Below are 26,016 nucleotides of genomic sequence, written 5' to 3'. Positions count from 1 at the left end.
GTGCAGTTGTCAGGTGCCAACACAAACTGAAGCAGCAGACAGGGATGGGAAATTCTGTGCTGCCCTGAGAAAGTTGTGGGTGTGGCTTTTAAGCCACATTCACATGGACAACCTTCAAGTGCCTGAAGATTGTCCATGTGAATGAAGAACACACAGGAGTGGAAGCACAACATCAGTCTCTCAGACTCTGTTTCAAGAAATTCATATATATCCAAGCAGCCTTAGATCTTCTCTTTTGTTCTCAGGTCTGACTTGTAATCAATAAGCACTATTAAAATTAAATCACCTCACTGGCCAAATGCAGGTCACAGGATTGTGAAAGCAAAATATGCAACTAATATCACTCTCAGGGCTGCTCAAAAATCTAAAGGAATAATTAAATACTGACAGTTTAGGAAATGTTAAAATTAAAATACTGAATTTATATTAGAAAATTCTGCTTCGACTGTTCCTGTTTGTTTTCTCAACATTGTCATTTTCTTTTTTTTGTCCTGGTCTCCCTGTCTATCTCTTATTTCCTATCAATACTGGAGTCTTACCATTTGCTGAGCTCATGTTCAAGTCCTGTTCACAGTACATGAAAACAGATACAGTTTGAGGTGAGAATTTCCCTTCTGAATAAGAATTTTTAGCACCGGGGTGGTTTATTTTCCTTTTTTTTTTTTTATGAAGAAAAATCTCTCTTGTATTTTTAATTTCATTTAAAAACCTGAGAATATCAGAAACTTCTGAAAATAACCAATTGCCAAAAGTTTTGCTGTGATCAATGTTTAAAAATATTTAGCAGCCTTCAAGTTGAGTAATTCAACTGTAAAATCTCTTTTTTTATCATTTTGGTCAGAAAGTTATCAAAGTCTGTTAGCCAAGCATCCAAAATGTTACAGTGCAATTTTAATGATCAATCACAAGTTGATAACACAAAGTTATCATAAAGGTCATGGATATTAAAATTCATTGAACAAACAAAGATGTAATTGATTTGCATGACACAATCTGGCCAGACAATCTGGTAAACAACAGCAATAAAAGGGGTATAAACTTCTTAGTTGGTATTTTACAAGAATAATTCAGCCAGGTTTTGCACAGATTATAGGTAAGGCTGGAGAGAAGGAGGAAGAACAATTAAGCAAATGAATCCCCACCTCTGCAGTGCTGGCTGACCTATGGCAACAGCTAAACCTGGGCACCAGTTCTGGTGAGTGCTGCCTTCGGAAGGGGGATACGTGCAGCAGCTCTCACTGCTTGCATTTCATCAAGTAAATACTGCAGGGGTGTATTTACTCAGTTAGATGTATGTATGTACTCAGTTAGATTGTGTCAGAGCATGCCAAAAGCCTGTGCTTGATGGTTCACTTCTTCATGAGCATTTCCAGCAAGTGTGTTGCTAGTGCTAAGTGGCTCAAGTGCTGCTGCTGCATGAGAAGCCACAGGAATATGCTGAGCTTTGTAAATGTGTCCATTTTATACAGTCCATGAAATTCATGCTAATTGATCTGAAAGAAAAAGCAGCTCCCATTCCATTACCATGTCTTCCAAGTGCCTTTTAGGAACCAGCAAAATCAATATGTGTCTGTAAGTAAAATGTGAACTATATCTGTGTGGTTATAAATTTGATAAAAAGTGGTCACATTTAAACTAATAACACCTTAATAAAATACGTATCTCTATATTGGCAATTGTGTCTCCACGGTCACATTTAACTTGGAAGAAAATAAAAAAAACTAGGAAAACAAATACTTTATCATGGGTTGGAAGTAGATGATCATTAAATTCCAAAGCAATCTATTATCATTTACTACTGAGAGAGGGTTTTGCTTTTACGTTTGGCTGTTTTCTAAATGCATTTTAGTGTTGTTATTTTAGCTACATTTTAGCCACGTTGAAAAAAGGCCTAGGAATCTGTATGAGCAGGGTCACAGCCACACCTGTGGCTGCAGCTGTGGTCAGATGTGTCTGGGTTACACTAGTGTGTCCAGCCAAGACATCAATGTCTTGCAACCATGAAGCAACCTATTAAAACACATCTGGTCCTTTGTTGCCCATCATGAAACAGTGTTTGCTCTTAGAAATGAAAAATCCTGTCAGACACTTTTATTTTAGTTTCTCTTATCTATTTTCCACTCTGCAAATCCCTAGTGATTCTTCCAGTTTAACATTCAATTTGCATCCATTTGTAGCCAAAGAGAAAATTATCTCTGTATTTTCAGTAGATGATAAGTCTGCCAGGTGCCTCTAGACCATGTCACTAATCACTTTATGGGAAGTTTCAGCTAAGGCTGGCCAGTCACAGATAAAGTTATACAGTTTTTTATATAAATGGATGAAGGCCAAAACCACCTCCTTTCCTTGGGGAAGTGGCATTTTTTGTTTTGCTCACACACACTGAAATATAAGCTACCAGTTCTCAGTGTTAACCCTATTTTGTTAAGGCATTAACTGCAAACTGCCCTCTGAATTGCTTTTAGCCAACTTAATTCTGTGCCTACTGCTACAGAACTTCAGCAGAGTTAAAGCCCCAAGATGTCTATTAAGACTTAAAACCCCTGAACACTGAACAGTTTTACACATCAATGCTTTTAAGGTACTATGGTTAGCTACATCACAGAGAAATAACTTACTGTCTTCATTTCTTTCCTGTGGCATCTAATTTCCACTAAACAGTATTTAAATCTATTTATTCAGTTACGGGTCTGATAGTTTTAGAACTGGCATCTCAGTATCACTCACATTTTCAAAGCTACCAGTTGCTATGTTTTCACTACATTTTCCAGACAGGAAAGCAGGTTATTTCTGTATTCATCATGTTCAATCCATGCTATCAAGTTTCTTAAAGATATAAAAAAGCCCAAATGGTAGTTCCTTGAAAAGGTGCTTTCCAAAGAGATTGAAAAATAATAACTTGACCTGTGCTCTGATTTCAGAGCCCTGGCAATAATTTTGGCAGCAAAAATGGAACGAGCTAAACCCCCAGTAATTTTTCCCCAGTAAGGAGTGTAGAAATAAAGGATAAATTAAGTTGTAAGGCTACCTGTGTTTAGAGCTTATATGACCCAATCCCAGCATTAGGAACTATTCTCTTTTGATGTCATCTTTCTTAGAAAAATAAAAAGTAAGCTGAAGAAGGGTTATAAAGGCATAAGTTTTGAACTTGTAGTAGGATGTATTATCCCTTTGAAAATTCATCTGTGTCCTGGAAAGTATAAACTGCCCTTCCAGAAGTTCTGGTCATAAGGAGCAGACAGATACATTTGAACCTAGTAATGTTCAGCTTCTCTCAAAATGGTTTTTATTTTATGCCTCTCCAGGATTTTTGCCCCATTGCCTATATTTCAGAGAAATAAGACAATGTTTGTTTTATCTTACAACCCTGCAATAAAAATAAATTATTTGTACCCATCAGTTTTGGCACCAGATGCCTTTCCCTTTGTTCAGCATAAATCAGTGAATGCTTAATTTATTTTTTTATTTTAATATTAATACAATCACAGAGTCACATAATCACTTAGGTTGGAAAAGGCTCCAAGATTGTCATATCCAAAACTTGACCAATCACCATCTTTTCAACTAGACCATAGCACTAAGTGCAATCTTGAGCACCTCCGGGGGGGAGAACACCGCCACTTTCCTGACAGTTCCAAAGTTTCACAACCCTTTCCATGAAGAAATTCCTCGTGATGTCCAGCTTGAACCTTCCCTAGTGCAGCTTGAGGCCATTTCTGCTTTTCCTGTCAGTTGTTGCTTGGGAGAAGAGCCTAACCCCCACCTGGCTACACCCTCTTCCCAGGGAGTTGTAACGGGTGATAAAGTCTCCCTTGGGTCTCCTTTTCTCCAGGCTAAACTGCCCAGCAGAAACACTTTCCTTTGCTCCTGCAAAGAATCCCTCTTTTGTCTGTTCATCCTACACTGTGTTTGAAAACATGTGCAAAGCAATGAACTGTAGTTCTTGTTTTGGCATCTTTGTTCATATGATGCACACAGGCCTGACATTTGCTGTTTGTAGGGTTTTCTACAGTTCCTCGTAGGACTCATTTTCATCCTTGCTGCCACACGCCCTCTTTATTTGTAGTTGTCTTGTGTCCTGTTTATTGTGATTTTCCAAAGCCTCATGAGGCTCTGGACAGACTGGGTGGGCTCAGAATTTCCTCAGTGAGTAAGTGCAAATAGTGAAAGGACAGGAGGAAATGGATACAGTCTAACTGTGTAGGTGTAGATTAGATGTTGGGAAAAAAAATCTTTTCTGTGAAAGAGGTGAGGCACTGCAATAGGTTGTCTGGAGAAGCTGTAGATTCCTCATCTCTGGAAGTGTTCAGCATGAGGTTGGATGGGGCTCTGAGCAGCCTGGTCTAGAGGAAGTTGTCCCTGTCCACAGCAGAAGGGTTGGAACAAGATAATCTTTGAGGTTCCTTCCAACCCAGGCCATTCCATGATTCTATGATTCTATGAGGCTGGAGTTCAGAAATCAGTGTCAGAGTGGTGACCTGGTGATGGAGCTCTGCCTCACAAGTAGATATCTCAGATGGGATAATCCAGTTGCCTGATGAATTAGTACATTAATCACCACCATTAGCATCAGTGTGCCTTCCATTTCTTGCCAAATTCTAATGGCTTCCTAAGTGATTATTCCTGAGCTCTTCCAACAGTTTCTTTAGGGGGACTTATCTGGTCAGATGAGAACTCTGCAGCAAAGATATCTACAACAGTGTTAGTGATTTAGACTGTGCAATTCCAGAAAATACAAACTTCTAGGGTGTACTTCAGCTTACTCTAAGGTGGATTTTTTAAACAGATTATTCAGATTTCTCTCCAATGGCTGTACAAACCATTCAGGGAAACAGCAACAACCTAGGTATCTGAAACCAAATGAGGATAATTAGTGTTTCCAGATCTCTGTGATGAGCTCACAGCAAAATATGCCATATAGTCTTATACCAGTAGTAAGTTCTTATGTGTTTTCACTTCTCTTAAGTCTTGTAAGTTTTGGTTTTTGACATGGAATGCAAAATCCACAGGGCTTCTATTATAAGCAGCTTTCCTACCTACTTTAGCTGAAAACAGTTGAACATATCAGTGTCAGGACCAGATATGTAGACAAATAAAATTATCTTCTGCCTACCTTCTGTTTTGATGATGCTTGTGGCTGGAAAAGGCAGCACTGGGCATGTTTAAAATCTCTCCAGCTGTACCTCACACTTCAGAGATTATTTTGCTGTATCCCTGCTATGCCCAGTGTTGAGTGATCATCCTGGAAAAGAAAAAGGTTTGTGGTAACCTAATGCGGCCTTCCAGTTCCTGAAAGGAGCCCAAAGGAAAGATGGAGAGAGACTAATTACAAGGGCCTGGAGTGACAGGACAATGAAGAATGGCTTCAAACTGACAGACAATAGGTTTAGATCAGATATTACAAAGAAATTCTTTGCTGGGAGGGTGGTGAGGCCCTGGCAGAGGTTTGACAGAAAAGCAGTGGCTGCCACATCCCTGGAAGTGTTCAAGGCCAGGTTGGAAGGAGCTCTGAGCAACCTGTGCTCCAGGTCCAGTGGAAGTGTCCCTTGCCCATGGCAGGACAACAGAACCAGTTGACCTGTAAGGTCCCTTTCAACCCAGGCCACACTATGAGTCAATCATTCTAAGAGATCTGCAGCAGATTTGTTGTTCTTGATGTGTTCCTGCTAGCTGGGTATGACAACAGGAAGAGCTACACTCTCCCTGGGCATGGGGGAGAAAAAGCCCCTGGCCCCTTCTGTCCACCTTTGCTATTTTCAGTCTGGTCCTAAGGCTTTACAGGAGGAGTTTGCAATGTCTTCAGTGTAAATTAAATTCTTGGGGGAGCCATGGAGGTGCCAAGACCCTTCCCTGCAGAGTGGAGTGGAGGATTTCCTGCCCAAGGAAAGGGAGCAGAGACAGGGTGGCCTTTTCTCTTTTCTTCTTCACCAGCAACAGAACAGCAGCCTGGTAACTATCTACAGCACGAGCAGCCCAACTTCTCACTCTGCTGGAAGCATGACAAGAAAAGGGGAAGGATGTTCTAGAATACAAAATGAGACAGATGGTCTGTTAAAAAAATTTAGCAGCAGCAAATCTCTCTAAAAGGCAGTTGGGGTCTACCCAGAAATAAACTGAAAGAGCCAGAGGAAGCCAAATTACTGCTGCTGTTCCAATTTTGTGGATGCACAGTTGGGTAAGCCTTCAAAATAGAGGGCCAGAGTCTTCCCTACATGTACTTAGGTAGATATGCCAGTAGTGAATTTAGCAATCAATCAGCAGTCAAGGCAAGGCACTCCAAATGTAATGTTTGTATTGAATTTTCTGGGCAGGGGTAAGATGAGGCTGAGGGTTCTCTCTTTCTCCTTTTCTTGGGTCTCAAATTTAACTGCTGGAAGAGTCTCAATGTGATACACCTGTGAATAAAGTAGATGTGATGCTGAGAAGTAGCAGTGTATGAAAGCTATTGGATTATGCAGGTAACTGATTAGGAATCCCAGCCAAATACTGTACTTCTCTTTGGCCCATGCTAAATGATGAGACAGGGAGAATTTTCCCATTTATGCAGAACTACCAAAGCCCTGTTTCTGCTTCTAGTGTTTTAATTCCAGTAGTTAAAAGCATGTCAACAAAAACAGCAGTCTCTCAAAGGGAAAAACTGTTTAATTCTGTGACAATGACATTTGCTTCATTGCAATGAGTATGCCAGTATGTATGAAACAAGATGCAAGTGTCAAAGCTGTCATCCATGCTTGCACAGAGGCCAGCTTCTAAACCAGCAGCAAATGGTCAAAATGAGAGCCTTGTGGCTCAGATCAGAAAAGATGGCACTGGTTGCTAGGGCAGCACAGACAGTATTGAAGGACTGTGGATGAATAGAATACATTTTGGAATTTTGTTACTGGTGGATGGAGAAGAAACTGGGGAAACATTGTGGAAAGTCACTGAGCCATCACAGGTGTAATGGGAGCTTTTAGAGGACCGAACCAAGCCCTTCATTTTTTTCAAACACAGGATAGAATTTAAAAGGTAGAGCCTATGCACAAACCAAGATGCCAAGTCATGTGCTATGATGATCACAAAAGCCCACAATGGGTCCAGGTGAAAGGGGTCATCTGGACCCATTCCCCTGCTCAGGCAGGGTCATCCCAAAGCACATGGCACAGGATTGAGTCCAGATGGTTCTGGAATATCTCCAGGTGAAGGAGACACCACACCCTCTCTGGGTGATCTGTTCCAGCACTCGGTCATTGCAGAGTGGTTCTTCTTCATGTTCAGATGGAATTTCCTGTGCATCAGTTTCTGCCTGTGGCCTCTTGTCCCATTGCTGGGCCCCACTGAGCAGAGCCTGGTCCTTGACAGACATTGATGAGCTCCCCTCTCAGTCACTGAGTGACTCAGCAGAAGTCAGTATCTCCAGGCATTGGGTCTGCATAGGCAAGATGCACAGGACCACTTTGTGATTATCTCAACAAGAATTCCCCATCTGGATCCCATCTGTGTTAGCTTTTCTCTGCATGGCATCTTGGTTATAAGGCCTTTTTATTTGCATTTCTAGAGAAGTCTAACCCATCTTGCAAAAAGATAGGCTCTTTCTGGAGGAATGCAATCAGGAGGAAGGAAGTACCTGCAATGCCCCTTGAACTTCACCAATTAAAAAGAAATTACTGTTTCATATTGCAATGCTTCACCACACCAACCAATCCCTGAAAACAGAGCACCATATGTGGGATACCTGCTTACCTCAACTGAGAAACTTTAACTGGAGATGAAGAACTGGGGAAGCTGAAGATGAATCTCATAACAGCAAGGGCCAGGGAAGCAATACTTGGGAAGCTCAGAAGACGGAAAGTGAAGCAAGTTGTGGAGGTGCAGTGAAACTGGTGTTGCTTTAGTTATATTTGCTGACAGACCACTTCACAATTAATTTGCACTCCCAGCTCATGCATGAAGCAAAGAACCAGCTTATCACCTGAAACCTGATATGGAAAACTGCTCCTTAGAAAGCGCCCTGTCTCTCTGGGGATTTTAATATTCACATGTATTCCTGGCATCAGCATGCTTGCCAAAGAAACTGCATTTTCTTGGACAAGCATCACTTTATAATCTTCAATACAAATATGGGAATCAGGTCACTTTGTGTCTGTTCTTTATTCTCCACACTGCTGTACCATGTACACACAAAGACAGAAGCAATAACTCTTTGAAGTTATTAAGCAGCATTTTCTCTGGAAATATTGACTTAGATTTAGAGAGATAGGGCAGGGAACCAACAAAAGCTGCCACAGAGCAGAGTGAGCAGCAGGGCTCAGTACAATAAGAATTGATGGTGTTAGAAGACTGACACAAAAAACTCTCTTCCTTGTCTGGCAGGGGACAAAAGACACACAAGAAGAAAAGGGACTCTCTCATCTGTCCTGGAAGACAGTGAGACAAGTCTGGAATTCCTACCTATCAACCAGGTTGTGATCGCCTCTGCCACTCAGCAGGATTTTGACAGACTTTCCAGGTAAGTGAAAGTCAGATCAGAATTGGCTTTATGAGACAAAGTCCTATTTGTGTTGTCTGACACTAGGACCCCATATCTATTCTATTATTGTTCATGTGAAAAAGAAACCAAACTTGACCAGCACTAGAACAAGGATGTGTATGCATTCTCCTTTGCTTCCCCCTACAAAACTTCTTCCAGAGGGTGCTTCATCCTGCCAGGTAAATATTGCTGCCTTGTACATCCTTAGGTTAAATTTTGATTCAGAATAATTTTACTGGAATCAAGATGCCTGATTTCTCTTACAAGTTTTTAATTCTCCAGTTTCATTATAATAAGACTAAATGCACATGTCTAAATGTGAAATTACTAAAGCACTAAAGCAGACTGGAACACCTTTTGAGACAGAAAACAGTTCTCTGAAAATGCTGATCTACATTTCTGGCTAAGAAGGAACAATATACCAACTCTGTGCTTTCCCAGCATCAGTTCACTCCAGCACCAGTTCACAGCACAGCACTGATTTGATTTTCACTGATTGCCAGCAGCCTCAAGGGGCCAGCTGCTTTAGCAGCTGGAGACCAGCCAGGAGTAAAGTGGCCCTGGACACCAGCCCCTGTGCTGATGGCAGGGGAAGGAGGTGCACAAACTACTGCAGCTACTGCTCAGAGATTCCTGAAATGGGGCAGAAAACCAGCAGCTGCCAACCACTCTAAGGCCAGCTTTGATCCAGCAAACTGGTGCAAAACTGTCCTCATTCTTTAGTGGATCTTGCTCCATATGTGTGAGCTTCCTTATATTTCTTTTTCTCATATCTTCTTATATTGAAAGCAAAATGTGAGTGGCTGTCAGGGAAAGAAAAGCTCCCAATATATTTGCTTACTTTCTAAAATCAAATCAACTTAATATTTGGCATTTTTTTTCTACATGTGTACTGAAGTTCCTCTTCTTAATCCAGGGAATAAAGCTAGTAGAAGGGTACTTGGGCTTCCTTAACAATATTTGAGGTTATTTTAAGGGTCAAAAGTGTTTTTCCTTTTGAATGCAACACTTTGGAGTCAAAATAAAAATACTCTTTTCTAGTATTATAAACTAATATTGTTTTCCATTAACTGCCAGTTATTAGTAAAAGCAGCATTCTCACTCTAAAAGATGTTACAAAGTAGCTATGGGTCAATATGACAATTAACAGCAGACTTACATCAGAACAAAAGGCAAACAGGAAATTGTGTGTACTTCAGCAAATTCTTAATAATTCACCTGATAAATTACACTGTTGTAGCTAAGGTGGGTGAAATTGTTTCAAAACATGTTTGTCCAGATTTCATGTTTTTGCAATAAACCTTCTGCAGGCCATCAGTAAAAACACCTTTTTGTCTTTTTTTTTTCTCAAACTTGTGTATTAAACATGTTGCTAGTGCTCTGGCAAAAAACAAAAACATGTAAGATGTATTTTTTTAAATGCTGTTTTGTGATTCTAGCTATACTGTGACTATTCACTTCTTATTTCAAATTCTCATTTTTAGTCAAAATACAATAGCCAACAGTATAGAACTGTTCTACAGTATCAACAGTGCTTAAACCTATTTAGTGATCTGACTTCATATGTCTCTAGATAAATACTCTCAAAACAAAATTTTACCATTAATTGTTATAGGCAAGGGGATTTGCTTGTACTTGAATTTATTTTTGTGATAGTTATTTAACCTAAGTGGAAAAACCCCTCTATAAATACAAAAAATGGGTCTTGTAAATGGGTAGTTTGAAGACAATCTTTTCATCCTTTTCAGTGAGATTATTGTGCATAAATATTTTACAAAATAACCTACTCCACTGAAAATTTTGGGTTGAACATGTATGATTTGATAAATATTATAAACACTCTAAAAAGTTATTCAAAAGAAGACAATGAAACGCCAGATTTTGCACATTTTCAAAATTTTAATGTTAAAATATATGCTTTGTTAACCCCAACTGATTTATACTGATTCAGGAGCTGGTCCTTGCAGATATTTTCTAAGTGTGTTCCCATAAGTTCAAAGATATTGTTAACAAATTCTTAAATGCAAAAATATCACAATATAAATAGATGGCTTCATTCCCTCATCTATGCACATACAGAAACAAGGTACATACAGAAAATGTGCTTTCTAAATACATAAACACACTTAGGTGTAAAATTTAAGTCTTTGTCCACCTAGACAGATAAAATCCTGAGCATCTTTGGGATCCTAACATTTCTAAATACCTTTGTTGTCAGAGGAAACCTATACTTTCGAGCAACCCTTCACATCAGCCTGTGTGCACTTCAAAGGTTTCTGTCTACCTTTTGAAGTGCACTGTCCATATCCAACACTAAAGCTTTTCTAAGTGGAGACTGGCAGCTGCAAAAATAGACTGTAAATCTGGTTTCAGCCAGACTGTAAGTAGATTTAAAGACATATTTTAAAAGGTCCTGAGAGCCTGTCTTGATTATGCTGCCAAGAATTTCCACCTTGACATTTTCACTCAGTAACTCCTTTCCCTAGTGTCCCATCAGAAACCTCTCTGCTCCTCATCACCTCTCTGTAATGCTTCTTAAGACAAAACAGAGCTGGAGATGAAGTCCCTGATGTATGGTGCCTCCAATGAAAGGCTGGAGCAAATGGTCAAGGCATTATCTGTAGATAAAAACACAAGTATTCTTTCCACATGCTGCTGTGTGGATGGTAATAGGAGCAAGATAAATTCTCTGTGCTTATGTCTGTAATTCTGTTATAGAAAGCAACTGCTGTGGACTGCGTTTTTCCATTCTTACCCAGAAGCTTCCTCTGCTGCTTCTGTGCTCCACACTGGAGTCTTCAGTGCACAGCATTTTGAAGGTACAGAACACTAGGAACATGGGAACCTAAGCCACTTCTTTCTGTATCATTAGATGTCAAAATGCTTTACAAAGGCAACAGTCATAGTTACTTCACAATACAGCTGTAAAAATAAAGTTATGTCACAGACACACACAGTCTCTTTGAGGTTGGAGTGATCTCTTTAGGCCCACCAAGCACACCAGTGTGAAAGCAAGGAACAGGACCTTGCAGCTCAGGTGCCCAAAAAATTATTACATCAGTGAATCCACAGTATTTTTTTAGTCTGTCGTGGGAAATGGAAAAATAGAAACTTCCACAGATGCTGAAGGGTTCAATCTGCAGCCTTACAAAGAGCTTGGGTTAATGTAGTGATAAAGATACACAAACATTAAGTAGAAAAATTATAAACCTATGTTCCTATAATTTTAAGTAAGAATATGCCTTGAGTAAGTAAGAAGCTGTAATAATGTGACTTTTAGGGTAGGCCAAGGATCTGGAAGCTATAATAGAGGTGTGTGTGGGTACGTGACCTCTCAGTTCATTGGCTAGAAGACAGACGCAGTGCAGCAGAATTAGGCAAAGGTGATGGGCTATTAAGTAGAAACAAGTTTTAACTCTCTATTGGACCAAAATGTTATATATTGCTGTGTGAAGAAGAAACCCATGCCTACCTTGAGCTGACTTGTTGCTCCTCTCCAAATCTCACACCTTCAAGATCAGTATCTTATCTGGCTTACTTGAGCAATAAATCATCTTAAATAGCACTGTGGTCCCATCCCTCGTTTTTCATCTTGACAGTCTATGGCATCTAGTACTCACAAAGAACACAGGTATTGGTTACAGCTTCAAGTATCTCATTTGAACATCTCAAATCCTGGTCTTCTGAACCCAAACATCATACAGACTGTCAGCCTTTTCCATAAAATGAGTCTCTATTACTACTCTACTGCTACATTTTTGAGGGGGTGTTTCCCTTTGTAGAACCAGATGGGATTTTTGTTAAGCACCTAACAATGACCATCAACTGGAAAAATGTCTCATTTATTGAGACTGAAAGAACAATCCTTTCTGGATTGGATTCTGGATCCTTCTTTGTGGGAATTTGGTTAAGGCTGTATTTAAGTCTGTTATGGTTCTCTATTTGATTGTGATGTCTGGCACAGTTAGAATCAGCATATACTGAAAATGTAACATTATTTTGAGCTAGATCACCTTAACAGACCTTTGAAGGAATGATGTCAGATAACTTTGTAATATATGGGGCCCACTTACATTGAGCTTGTCAAAATTTTAAATAGATGAGTATCAGTGCTGGCAGAAGACCTGCCTTCTTCCTGGAAGAGTATTCTATCTTGGTTTATATAGCAAAAGAGAAGGAAAAACATGAGAAGAGCAGTTAGAATATTCTGGGTAAATTCAAAATATTTTGAAAATACTCAGGAAGATTGATGAAATGTTGAAGTGTTGTTTTTTTCAAAGGTGAGAGTAAGAAATTATTACTTTTGATACCTCTACCAGTGTCTTGAAGCTCTTACTCCTCATTCCTTCCTGATCAGCATTTTAGAGAAACTGTTCCAGTTCTTTCCTGTGCTCTTACTGATTCCCTTTTTGGTAGTGCTCTATAGCAATGCAGGATTTATCCTAAATTAAAGCACTTGCAAAGACAGTGTATTAAATTCACAGAAGCTTTGGCTTGCTTTTCAAGATTTACTGAGAGGTTTTAATATAACTATGGGAAAACAAGTCTGTCTCGTTTTTGTCTTTTATACTTAGCATTACAAAATCCATACAATGTTTAGTGCTACAGTGTTTTCATAGAAAAAAAAAGTCTTAATATTTAACAATGCAGAATAACTTACCAGTATTAATATTTTCATTTTTAGTGAGTAACGTCCATGATGCCCCAAAGTTGCTACTGAAAATTAATTCTCAATGAGGAAATTATTAACAGTAAGAATACGCTGGAGGAATAGTGACATCTGGCTTAATTCTTTGATTTCCATTCTGATAAGGCTCTAAAATCTAATAAAATTGATTCATAACAAAAAAAATAAGCATCATAGCATGTTTGGAGAGGTGGAACCTCTATACTCTAACTGCCTTGTCTAGAGCAGTGTATTTATTGCATTAAAATTTAACAGTTGACAGTAATGGAGAGGTGGTGCTGCTTTTTCCTTTAAGAAAAATTAAGATCCCTTCCAATCCAAATAATTCTGTGATTCTATGATTTTCAAGCTCATATTTGAAAATGCACATGCTTATACCTGTGCACATATGTGCAACATGTCCTGATTCAGGCGAGTTCCTCTCTCTCAGCTTGCCATTATCTCTGTATGGCCAGTGCAGAGCTCAGCAGGCAGAGAGGGGAGATGGGGGCGTCAAAGAAGGAAGATATGGAAAGTAACATCAACCATGCCTGGGGGATAGGCAGTAATTAGGATTTTACTGAACTCCAGCTGATTTTACCACTCAAGTAGTTGTGTCCAGCACATGTTCAGTGCCTTTGTCCTGTAGAATGGGCAATATGATGAGCCCCAAAGCCCACAATTGCATGCTCTCTTTAGCATGCAATTGATATACATATTTTTAATAAAAATGGTGCATTAAAGCAAAGGAAGCTCTAAGCTGTTTTGTTGAACAACATGCCTGAAATAATTTCCTGGGTTAAGGAGAGAGGTTAAGAATGAAGTATACCCTTGGACAGAAAGTAAATGCCTAGAACTTAAGCAGTTATTAACCATGGAGATGGGGAGGGCAGTCTGATGATTTGCACCATCCAAGACATGCTACTGGTACAGCCTGTAGTGGACAGACTCTTCGAGGATGGGAGTAAAGATCCATGATCTCCATATTCCCTGAAGAATGTCTCAGGAAAATTTGTTGAGTTTCTTAATATCCTTTTCCAGGCTTTGTGCCTGCTGGAAAGCTTTGCTTATTCAGCATCTGGAGGTGTCAGCTTCTAAAACGATGGCTTAGCCCGAGGGCTTAGCAATTAGACCCTGATCCATTAAGATATTCTATTTAAAAGCTCTCTGAACCCACTCCTTGCCCCCTCCCCAGTGCAGTAGCAAGGAAAATAACAGGGCTTTCTGTAAGTAGTGTGCATTTCACCCCAGTGGTGTTTCAAATGAAACATGCAGTTAAGCAGATTCCATATTTGCAGGATTCCTTCACATTTCAACCAGTTTTAAGAGTTCCTTCTCTTTTTAAGTCTTTAATTATCCCTTGGGTTTTTTTCCTATATTTATACCTAATGTTTTAATATTACTGATAGAATTGTTTTGAAATTTTCCAATCCTGGTAGTTATTTTTGCATTGCACAGAAAAACATGAACTGGGGATCATTTCCACAAGAGATACACTATCATAATTCATGATAATTCGGGTATAGCAGGAGAAATCAGCAGGCAAGCCCTAGTCAATACATCAGAAAGAAACTGATTACAAATGTGTGTCATAATTTATGCTAGTAGAGGGTTTGTTTATTCTGAAAATTGGGATCTCAGACTGGGCTATGTTTTAATAAGCACAAGCAAAATGCTGTCTGTTTTAAAAAAATACTCTCACAAGTTCCAGACATGCTGTGATTCTTAGGGCTGAACTGAGAGCTGGACTTCAAAGATCCTTCTGGGTCTCTTTCTGCTCAGGATATTCTCTGACTCTCTGATTCCATGGTGAGGTTTTACAGCTCAAGAAGAGAACTCATGACCCTGAGCACGCCCTACAGTGCTGGTGCCCCAAATCTGTTTATCATCAGGGATATCTCAAAATCCTTCCTTGAATACATTTGGAGAAGCAGCAGGACCATTAAAACTTCACCAAAAAAAAAAAAAAAAAGAGCTCATAAAATTCACAAATAAAAGCTATAACCTGGAAGGGTAAAATACAAAAAAAAATTATTTTAATGACTGCATTTTTGTTTATACCTAATGAGAATATACTGGGTGTGATAGGTATAGATTGTGTGTGTTTATTGGCTGTGTGTAGTGTCTCAACACATATTGTGCCTGGAGTCACTGATGTTTCCAAAATCCCCCAGCTGGAAAGATGGCTCAGCCCACTCTGGCTTGAGCATCATCCTTTTCCCTGCTCTTCAGGAGAAACAAGAATCTGTAAACCCAAAAGTGTCTAGAGCAGAATTGAAACAGTTACCTCTCTGTGAAACCCTCAGTGGGTCACAGAGAGGCAAACACAAAAGTGCTTTAATCTCATTTGCATTTTATGTCATCAGACTGGCTCTAAGGATGAACACATTGCACTATAACTAATCCTAAAAGTTAAAAAAAAAAAGAAAAAGTAGGGCAAGCCCTGCAAAAATAATCATATTAGAACTGAAGTGATATTTGCATTTAAGGAGGATCATTTTGACATTCTGAGCTTTTGTTCTGCATTGCTTTCATGCTTTCAACTTTTTGCTTATAGCCAAGAGGGTTACAATCTCTTTTCTTCCTTTTCTGCTGTTATTTTATGCAATATTTGACCCTATAACCTGGACTTCAAGAAAAATGTTCTGTATCAAAGGGCATATAATACAATTGAGGGAATGATTTCTTTTTTTTATAAAGCCATACAAATTAATATTTTTTGAATGCTGAAAAAAATAGCATGCATTTATATGTGGATAGGAACATGTGTACATACATATATGAATGACTAATGACTGCGTGTGTTCATTTGACACTGTGAGTACACACTTGTTTACTTGAAGTATCAAAAATTCTCTTTCTTGGCCTAAAGATTATATTTGTAACTTTTGTTCCTGGAGTGCATCGCGGTTTTCATCAGATTAATATTATTTCAGAATTTTATTTCATTGAATAGTATAACATTGGGTACATCCATGAAAGGTTTCTTGCATGTTTTCCTAGTTTGCTTTAGGAGTGTGAAATATAGGTTGAGTAGTCATTGTTCTAGTCTATCAGTTTATGGACTCTGTAATCTTTTAATAGTCTCTTCAACTCTTATCAATTCTGTTCCTAATTCCTCATTTTACTGCCTTGGTAATCAGATTCTTGTGCAGAGAAATCTCCACCTTCCTCACTTTTTAAAGACGATGCAGTAATGACTTATCTTTTGTTACAGTTCATCCTTTCCTTTTAGCTAGATTTTTTTTTTTACTGAACTTTCTTCTGAGCTCATTTAGAAAAAATATTGCAGTAGAAATAGCACAACCTGTTTCTAGCCTCTAACCCTACCAAAACCTATTACCAAATCTCAAATGCAGAGTAGAGAAAATTTAGGCTGACCTGTGTCCTCTCAAAGTGCCACAAGAAGCAGTGATTCTCCTGAGCCAGTTCCAGTGCATCTTTCTAGGAGCCACTGAGCTGAAAATAACCCTTTTGACTGAATATCACCTTTAATCACTAATTGCCCTGTTCATTAAAGACCCCATTGCACCACAACAGGTTTGCTCAGAATTTCTTTCCTGGTTGCAATCCCAATCCCTTTTCCTAACACAGAGTAAGGAAAATGCTGCAATACAATTCTTCCTAAAAATTCTTCCTGTTCTAGCAACACACAAACCAGCCACATTTCAGTGGTGCCCTCTGCTCTGATGCAGCTGCTGTCCTCCACTCCTCCTGGCCCTTTCAAGGCTGCACTACAAGTCCCTCACAGATCTTGACAGGTACCAATTCCTTGTACTCCTTTAGCAGCCAGCCCCAAATACAGTCAGTGCCAGTGACAGGGAAGAGAAAAGCAAGCCCAAGAAAATTTCTCCTAAAGTTATTTGCCACTGGGACTCAACCCAGTGGGAATTCAATGGGAATTGCTCCAGTGATAGCTTGAGGTAATGAATCCAAGGGCTGTGTGAGTTCTGGAAAGCTCAGACCTGCAGAGTACCAGAAGTGTCTGCACTTCTTTTCTTGATGTAGACAGAGCAGGGGCCAGAAATCACCTACCAGTCATCTGCTTCAGAAAAGAAATTCCCCAGAAACCTCTGATATCTTGGCCCTATTACAATTTTGTCTGTCTTCTGGTTCTGTGTTGGTTAGTCCTAGAGATGTGCATAGTACAGACAAACAGTTTTGCAACCCAGTAAACAAGTCATTTCTGGATTTTGGAAAAAAAAATATGAAGATGAGGATAACATTTGGAAATTCTCAGGCCATGACACTTCTCCATATGCAAGATTTGTAACATTTTGACAGAGTGAGTGTGAGGTGCCCCTGCCCAGGGAGGCAAAGATTTAGCTTCAGACAAGCATTGTTAAAGCGAGAGGTGTGGCTTTAAAGCCCCAGAAGAGTGAATTCCATCTCTCTATCTCAGAGGATGTGCCCTGTGAGCCCAGGAGGAGTTGCCCCACACTGGATCCTTGTGGGGTGACAGCCAAGGGGTTCTGACTGGTTCTGTGCCCCTGGGGTTTCTCCCTTGCTGTGTTCCCATTAGACCCTGACCTTAAACTCCACTCAGGCTCTGTCCCATAAAACCCAACACTCTGCCTCTGTTCAGGGCTCTCTGTCTCTGGATTTAAGCTGAGTTTGTTCCTATGTTGAATAAATGGTTTCCTGAGCTTAATCAAGCAGAAATCTGTCTCCTTGAGTCCCATGTCAGTCACCAGAATCCATAACCTCCCTGGACTTGATCCTGCAGCTGCAGAATACATCAGGTGAGATTAGCTGTGATTTAAGAATTAAAACAGTCCTGTTCAGGTTTTGAGGGATTTTCTACACTAGAATAAAGGCTTCTGAACATTTCTAATGAGCCTGGATTTTGTTTTACCCATCACAGCTTGTTGTTATCATAGTTTGCTTTAACAGAAGCCTAAAACCTAAAAATAAAAGTCTGCATTTAAAGATTTTGTTTAGTGGTTGGTCAAGCCTTCATAGTTTCTTTACAGAATTAATACCTTTTCCTTCCTGTACTGAAATTAGCAGCAGTTTTCTTGAACACATCTCTGTCATACTAACTGAAGCTACAGAATCTGACCAAAATGAAACAACAGCATGTCTTTACAAGCTACTTACTTGCATTTATTTTAAAATGTTGCCACTGCACTATAGCTAAAAATGAGATCCTTCCAAGCAATTTACCAATGCCTGCTTATTTTCAATCCAAAGAATTCCAAGTATTATTCACTCCTCCATCTGATTAAATTCATGTGCAAATATTGCTCTTCTCCTCTCCATCAGGTGAGTTTCTGTGATAAATGTCTTTTATCTCTGCTGAAACTTTGGTATCCATCTCTCTCCTAACAAGACTGTCTTGGTTTGAAAAGACAGGCGTCTGCTAAAGAAGGCAGAAACCTCCCTTGAAATGGAAAAAATGTAACACACACACACAAATTATTAAAATCTTGAAATCAAGGGGTTCTCAGGCAAAGATATAGGAAATAGGAATAACAGTTCTTTATTAGGAAAATTAAAATAAAAATGTAGTAGTATAAAAAAAGAAAACCAAAAACAACCCACTGACAGAGTCAGAATACATCCTGACACCCTGTTGGTCTGGGTGTTGGTAGTAGTCCCATTAAATGGTGGCTGCAGTTCTCCTGGAGTGACAGATGTGGTTCTGTTGAAGTAATGATCTCATAGAAGGGTATAGTTTACCTCTGAAGGTCCGGTGGTATAAATGGGTCCAGTTTCTCTCCTCTGGGAATCCAGTGGAGAAAGGCTGCCTGTGGTGTTCCCAGTCTCCAAAGACATACATGTTTAGATTGGCTTGGCTCCTGCCCCTGGGTGGAGCATCTCACAATGGGATGATGTAATTTTATCAGTCATGTAATGAGACTCAATGGCCCTTTAACAGAAGCTATCCCCCAGTTATGAGGAATGGGTCATGAAAATGATATAGAAAACTGGCCCACCTGGTTTCAAAAGATAGCAATAGAATACTTTTGGTTACATCTTGCATTGCAACCCAAGACAAAGCTGTATGTATTTTAAGAGGCACACATCTTTTCACAAAATGAAATCTGAGGCTGAGATCTCTAGCAATTCATTGTATGGGGCATATTCTATTATTCTTCACAAAATCACTGTTCTATGTGTGTATTTTTTTAGCATGTCCCAGGTTTTGTTGTAATTGTTGTCCTCTGAATTTGCTGGTCAGTGTGATAGATACTTGGGCCTGTGAAAGGGTGGGAGGAAAAAGCTTCTCAACTATAAGCTGGTTTGTGCCTTACCCTGGATTCTGGGAAAGCAATTTCACAAGTGCAGCATCCTAACCATTATCCAGGTTTTCTCGGGTTTGATTGAATCCAGGACAATCAGGAACATGTTATCTTAAACAGTATGTTTCAAACCAACCAAGGGGAAAGTCTGATAAGAAGCAAATCCTACAGAGGTGGGGTAATGCTTTTTTGAGGCCAACTTCCCCCTTTCCCCATAAGACACAGCTGCACAGAAGCAGGATCCAATGGCAGTCACATCTCTAGAGGGAACTGTGGAGCACCAAAGACCCCAAAGCACCCTTTGACTCTTTTGGGAACTCTCCACCAGATGACTGCATATGCCTCATAGTGTTGTACAAGACCCAAAGAACCTCCTTCCTGAGGAGGCATCAAGATGTTCCCACAATAATTTTAATATATATAACCTGATTAACTCCTTTTTTGTTTTCTTTTTTTCCATCCCCAACAAATCGAGGCTGTGACCATTAGTCCAACCACAGACATCAAAATTGCAATGATCAAGTCTTGTCTCTTTGCCCATGGTTGATGATATCCTTCCACTCCACTATCTATCTATCTATCTATCTATCTATCTATCTATCTATCCATCTATCTATCTATCTATCCATCTATCTATCTATCTATCAATCTATCTCTGTCCTTTCCTTCTTTCTTTTTTTAACTTGTATCTTTTCTTCATGATATCCTCCTACTTTTCTAGAAAAGAACCAAAAGAGCTGCTACCTCCTTTCCATTGCAATCAAATTGTTTTAAAACAAATCTGCCTCTCTGATACCAATCAATCTGTGTTGTTTCACTCTAATTCACCTCAAGGGATTTATTAACAGGAAGCTGAGCTGCCCTGCCTCAGAGGCAGGTCATTACACGCAAGAAAATCTTTTGCATTTTAAAGGCCACTGTTGTTTGCTGTCCTCAACAGGGCAGGACTTCCCACATCAGCAAATATTCCAGATAGGATACAAACAAATTGACTGGGCACCAACCTTTTCCCAGTTAGTTGACATGTAGGATGTGTGAGTATTAAAAGATAGAAATGATGACTGTGACAGCCAAGGTTCCCTCATCCATGATCCAACACCTGGTGAGTGCACACCAGCACACCATTTCACTGATGTGGCACTGGGGGGTACTGGTGTGGTCAAGGACACTTGGTGTTGGTCATATGTAAGCTTAGAGGAAGACATGGCTGTGTGTCAGCACAATCCTCCCTTACTGAGTACCCCAGGGGAATGAAGGGATTAAAGGAAGAACAAAAAAAAGAAATTTTCTCAGCCAAGGTTTGAAAGCAGCTGGAGAATCAAGGATGCAAGAGAGAGAATGCTACAATTAAGTTTGCTCATGCAACCTTAATCCACTCATCGTCCATATGTTTCAATAGCTCAGACAGACTCTTTTTCCATAGGTAGTTTCCTCTTTAAATTGTGCAGAATAGATCTCCTGAGTAACAAAGTGATATGCAGTTATGTCTACAAAACACTGGACAATGTTTCTGCATCTGTTGAAAGGAGTATAACAAACAGAGCAGACTTCAGGAAGGGAATAACAATATCTGTCCTAAGTGTTTCTGCATGATGTTTGTTGCATTACTCCAAGGAGTATTTTTACAAGCCTTGACCAGTTGAGACCTTCTAATTTTCCAGCTGGTTGGCTTGCAGTGTGGATAGAAGCTTTGCAAAGTGCTGATCACTCACTTTTGCAACTGTATTTGGTGGGATAAATAGTTTTAATATCAATGTACAGAGAAATTAGGGGGATACAGATCTTAAATGTTAATGGACCATATCATGCTGACAGCAGTGTGCAACTAGATTTCTAACCCTGGGCCTACCTCAACATGTTATATGGACCTATACACAAAGGGCTTAACAATGCCAAGTTTCCTAAAAAGTCGGGTTATGTATCTCATAGTGAAAACTAAAATTAAAAATCAATTTCCTCCTCAGTCTCAATTGTCTAAAAAAAAAATTGAGACTAATAGAAGTGCTTTTGCTCATATGAGTAGAATTAAAGTTTATTAATGGCTGTGAAACACTCACCAAAATTAAAAAAATATATATAAATGGTGACACTGAGAAATTAAGATAAAATTAGTGATGCAAAAGATTGCTTTAGTTTCAGTGCTCCTGTCTGACTTGCCTTTAGGATCATGTGGATAACAAGGTGTACAATGATTTAAAGAAGACAGTGTTTTGTGAGAGTGGGTGTTGAGGTGGTTCTGCTGACATGCCCCTAACTTGAGGCTTTTTGTTCTTGTAAGGCTTTTACAGGTTTTACAGGTGCAGACACACTTTTGGGGAAGAGAAACATGGAGCAGATTCTGGACATCTCCTCCTCCTTAAGTGTCATCAGCATGTACCCCACTGGTACCCTGGGAACGTAGGATGCTTTTCTTCCTAAAAGTGCCCTCTCTCTGTTCTGCATGTGCAATTATGAAAATTAAATGGTTTTGTTTTTTCATAGCAGAGACATATGAGAAGCACAATTGAAAGCAACTCTTCCTTTGCAATTTGTTTTGATCCTTTCTACAAAAGTATCCTTTTCTTGGGATTTTTTTCCTGGTATGCCATTTCTGGTATGGGCAGTCCCAGGCAGAAGGGAGCTGTTTTATAATTGTCAGCTTAAGTAACTTTTCCATCATTTTTACTATACCTTCTGGTAGGTCTTTTTTCCACAAATTGTACTTCTTTCCTTATAGGAGAGTTGACACATCTTCACAGCAATTCTTGACTTTTTTGTGTGATTTCTGCCAAGCCAAATTTCACAGTACACAGGAGCAATAGATTCTGTCCCCTAATAGATGATTTGAATTGGAATAGATATTTCAATTTTAACTTCTACCCTCATCAGCTTTAAGAAGTGACTGTTTGCCAATATAAACCCCACAGCTACCACAGCTGTTTTCCTACTCAAATGTTGACTAAAGATGAGCTTCTCAGACAACATTTAAAGGACAAATGATAGCCTGTTACAGAAATTACTGCATTCTGCAGCAGCAATGCTCCCTTCTGAGTGACTGGTCCCTAAAGCTGGAGCAATAATTAAATCACTGTAAGATCTATGTATAAGATAGTTCTCATAAATACCCTGGTATTTGCCTGTAGGATCAATTTAGCTTTGACATTGCCATCTCCATGGACGTGCATTCAGCCACACCCTACTGCCATTGTATTCAGCTGAACAGAAATGGAAGTTGAGGAACATGAAGTGTACCTGGTCTCTCCCTCCCTCTTCTCCCCAGCTGTGCTATTCCTACCTTCCCTTAGCCTCTTGAGTGGGCACTTCTGGTAGGAGACAGTACCTTGTATTGGCACAAAGAAACACCAAGTGTATAAAACCACTAGAGTTGGAAAGGCACCCTAAAATTTGATCCTTTTTTTATCCATAGTCTGTATTGGCTTCTTGTTCACTTCCTCTGTCCTAATACACAGTTGTATGTACACACACACACACACACATACACACAGACATGTGCATCTAGATGCTTCCCAGCATCAGATCTTCATCCTGCTCTGCAGAGAGGACATCTCCTGTGAATATTCTCCTGGCTTATTTTGCTCCAGGATGTAAGCTTCCCACTCATTCACAGCCTCCTCTGCCTACAGTAACATTTCACCCCCAAGTGACAATCCTGTGCTGTTCTTAGTGCCAGCTTTTGTGTGACTCAGGGTGCTGTTTTGTGCTCTTCCAACATTTCCAGGCAGCTTTGGCTGGTCTACTGCTGAGAGACCCAACTAGGTTACTACTCACCTGGTTTCTGGTAATTCTGGGCAGCAAGAGGTTATACTGTTACCCTTTATTACAGAACAAATTATCTCTCCTATAAAATCAATAAAAATATGGGGGTACAGACTAAGAGGCCAGGCAATAGAGATGGGACAGAATGTCAGCTGTATTTATTAATATATTCCAGATACTCTTGGCTCAGATATTATTCTTATTTGTATAACTTTTTCTGAGTGATCTCTTTGCTTTATCATAGTGGGTATTGACTTGAACTTTATCCATCCCTCATAAATTTATTGTAAAACTGTAAAATAACTAAAGAGTAACTCTAATGTGATTACACTTTGATTTAATCCTGTTCCAAACATGGAGATCTAAGCTCTGAAAAGCAGCATTCAGCTGCAATCTGTAGGATTTATCTCCAACTGTGTAGGGTTAGGTGAGCAGCGCTCATCTCCTCCACTGCACCATTTAACTCCCATTAAGCACAGCTCTCTGCATAGCTGTCACAGCACTGTGTAAAAGAGCTGTTCAGTCTCTGCCTTCACTTATTTCATGTGGGTTTTCTGGCAATCAGATTTAGCTGTACACACATGAGCTCCCAATCTCTTGGCATGGTCATCCAGTCGCAGCTTCCTCAATTTTTCAGCTAGCAAGGACAAGAAATACCAGGAGGAAGGGAATGTTTGACATAGCCCAGCAGCCATCTGTCCAGCTGAGTTAGAGCACTGACAGGCTCCTCAGAGAGCAAACCTCACCTGCCAGATCAGGATGGAAAACACAGAAGTAGAAGCAGAGAGGTATTTTCCTCCTTTGCTCCACAAAGGGATGTTTCCAGAAACAACTTGCTTTGATTTACTGAAACAGAATGATAAAACATTTTGCAGGTTGTAAGTCCCACAATAATGAAATATCAGTAACCCCACCAGCTGATAAAACCTATGTTGTAAACAGACTTTACATTAATTTAGGTGATGTACAAATTTACACAGAAAAAAAAAAGAGGAAAAGAAAATAAACAAAATAAAAATTAAATTGCATAGCCTATTTTAAACTGCAGCACAAAAGATTAATTACATATTGCTCCTATTCCTCAGTTCTCTGAGAACCATGGCAGTAGATAATTGAATACATCTTTATGTTTTGCTCAATAAATGGAATTGCTGCCAGTGCTTAAGATTATGATATGTTCATAAAACATCCATTCTATTGCACCATGACTTTTTCCAATGAAAAAAACCAAAATCAGAGGCTAAGCAACAAAAAAGCCAAACCAAACCAACACCCTGCAGACACCCATACTTTCAAACATATTTATTTCCTCTGTGTTAAAGAAATAATTTCTCATCCTAACCCATTATCACTCCAAGAATTTAGGCAGATTTCAAAAACTTAAATCAAGCAGCTGAATATGAAAATACAAAGTCATCAAGAAATTGTTACAAATCTTGTCAGATTTACACGAGCAAAATCAGACCCTAAGAATTTTGCTGGTTTCAAAGCAAAGAAATTGGAAAATAAGGAAGGTTTTGGCTCATTAATTATTGCAGTGCTACCCTGAATTATACTGAACAGCTCTCTGGGAGTCTAAATTCTTGTATGGGGAGATCTGGCATTTCAGATAGGATGATTCACATCAGTGATAAGCATTTGCACAGGTCGTAGTGGGCTTCCCACAGTACAGTCAGGGCAGACAGAGTCCATAAATGGCTTCTTTATCTTAGTGGCTTGTGCAAATTTCCAAATGTGGGACCCTGGAGTTGATGCATCCAAAAAGTCTTCCATTTTCAGTGAAAGAGGGTGTGCTGAAACTTATCTTGTCCTTATTGTAGATTGCCCTTTCTATTTATCAGACAATTTACTATTTAAAATTATTATTTAAATATGTACCATTTAGCTGGTTCTGGAGACTATCTCCCAACATTTTAGTGAGAGGATTAGAAATGCATTCAAACAGGCATGGTGCATACAGAGGGCGTTTGAAATCGTGACAAACACACTACAACTAAAATTTAATTTTGCTGATACACTACATTAAATTTTCAGGCTTTAGTGGTTGACATGATATTGAAGGTTAATATGCATTTCAGGCTTGCCCATTTTTATGTAATTTATGTTCCCATTGTGCAGGGATTTTGTAATAAAAGGAATGTTTGTCAGAAATAGCTAATAACAGTAGGTGCATCACAGGCAGCTTTTCCCAGTAAGACACCTTGGCTGTGTTGATTTCCATGAGTATAAAATTCAAAGTTAAATGAATTCCAGAGTACAATGAATTTCAGCAGGTCCAGACTCTCACCTTGTACATGGAAGAAAGGAGAGGCAAAAGGGAGTGAGGGAGGGAAAAAAGTGCTAAGCAAAAATATCTGTCATGTCTCATTTCTTATCTCCAGAGGGTCGGTAAGTGATCAAGCACACATGGGACAAAGAGAAAGAGAGGAACGAAAATTATTTTCTTTGGAAGGGCTAGAAATATCTCACAGGGGGAAGCTACAGATCTGTGTACTTAAAGCCTGCATAAAGCAGCAGTTGCAGAGGGAAAATGAGCAGCTTTGTGGATCTGCTTGGGAAAAGCAGCAGTCTGGAGGCACCTGAGAGCCCTGTTCCTGAGCCAAGCAGGAGAAAAGCAGCAAAGAGACTGAGTGCCCATGCACCATCCAGAGGTGATGGATAAACCCATTTTACCTTTGCTTTGGAGGAGTCAGAGTGCTGGGCTGTTTTGTCATATGACACTGCTCCACCAAGATCTGTGCTGTCTCAGCGAGCTAATTTGATGTTCACTCTAACTTGAATTTTCAAGCATTTTCAAACACCCTCTACCAGTTTAAAATGTTTGGGTTAGGATTAATAAA

General features: G+C 39.5%; 1 long non-coding RNA gene across 4 annotated transcripts; it reads left to right on the top strand.

Moving 5' to 3' along the window:
* The first annotated feature begins 2 nt into the window (after positions 1-2).
* LOC111940860 (uncharacterized) lies at positions 3-24,194 on the top strand. Of its 4 annotated transcripts, none has more exons than XR_015285140.1 (6): positions 3-599; positions 1,087-1,195; positions 8,353-8,488; positions 8,593-8,688; positions 11,228-11,328; positions 21,699-21,854. It is a non-coding gene; the product is annotated as an uncharacterized LOC111940860 (long non-coding RNA). The 4 variants fall into 4 exon arrangements; XR_002869740.2 differs by lacking the exon at positions 21,699-21,854 and adding an exon at positions 13,194-13,361; XR_015285141.1 differs by lacking the exon at positions 8,593-8,688 and having other exon boundaries at positions 21,699-24,194.
* The last annotated feature ends 1,822 nt before the right edge of the window (positions 24,195-26,016 follow it).

Source organism: Cyanistes caeruleus, chromosome 3 (assembly GCF_971803275.1).
Source record: "Cyanistes caeruleus chromosome 3, bCyaCae1.hap1.1, whole genome shotgun sequence".
Lineage (NCBI taxonomy): Eukaryota > Metazoa > Chordata > Aves > Passeriformes > Paridae > Cyanistes > Cyanistes caeruleus.
This window is presented reverse-complemented; position numbering and strand designations above follow the sequence as displayed.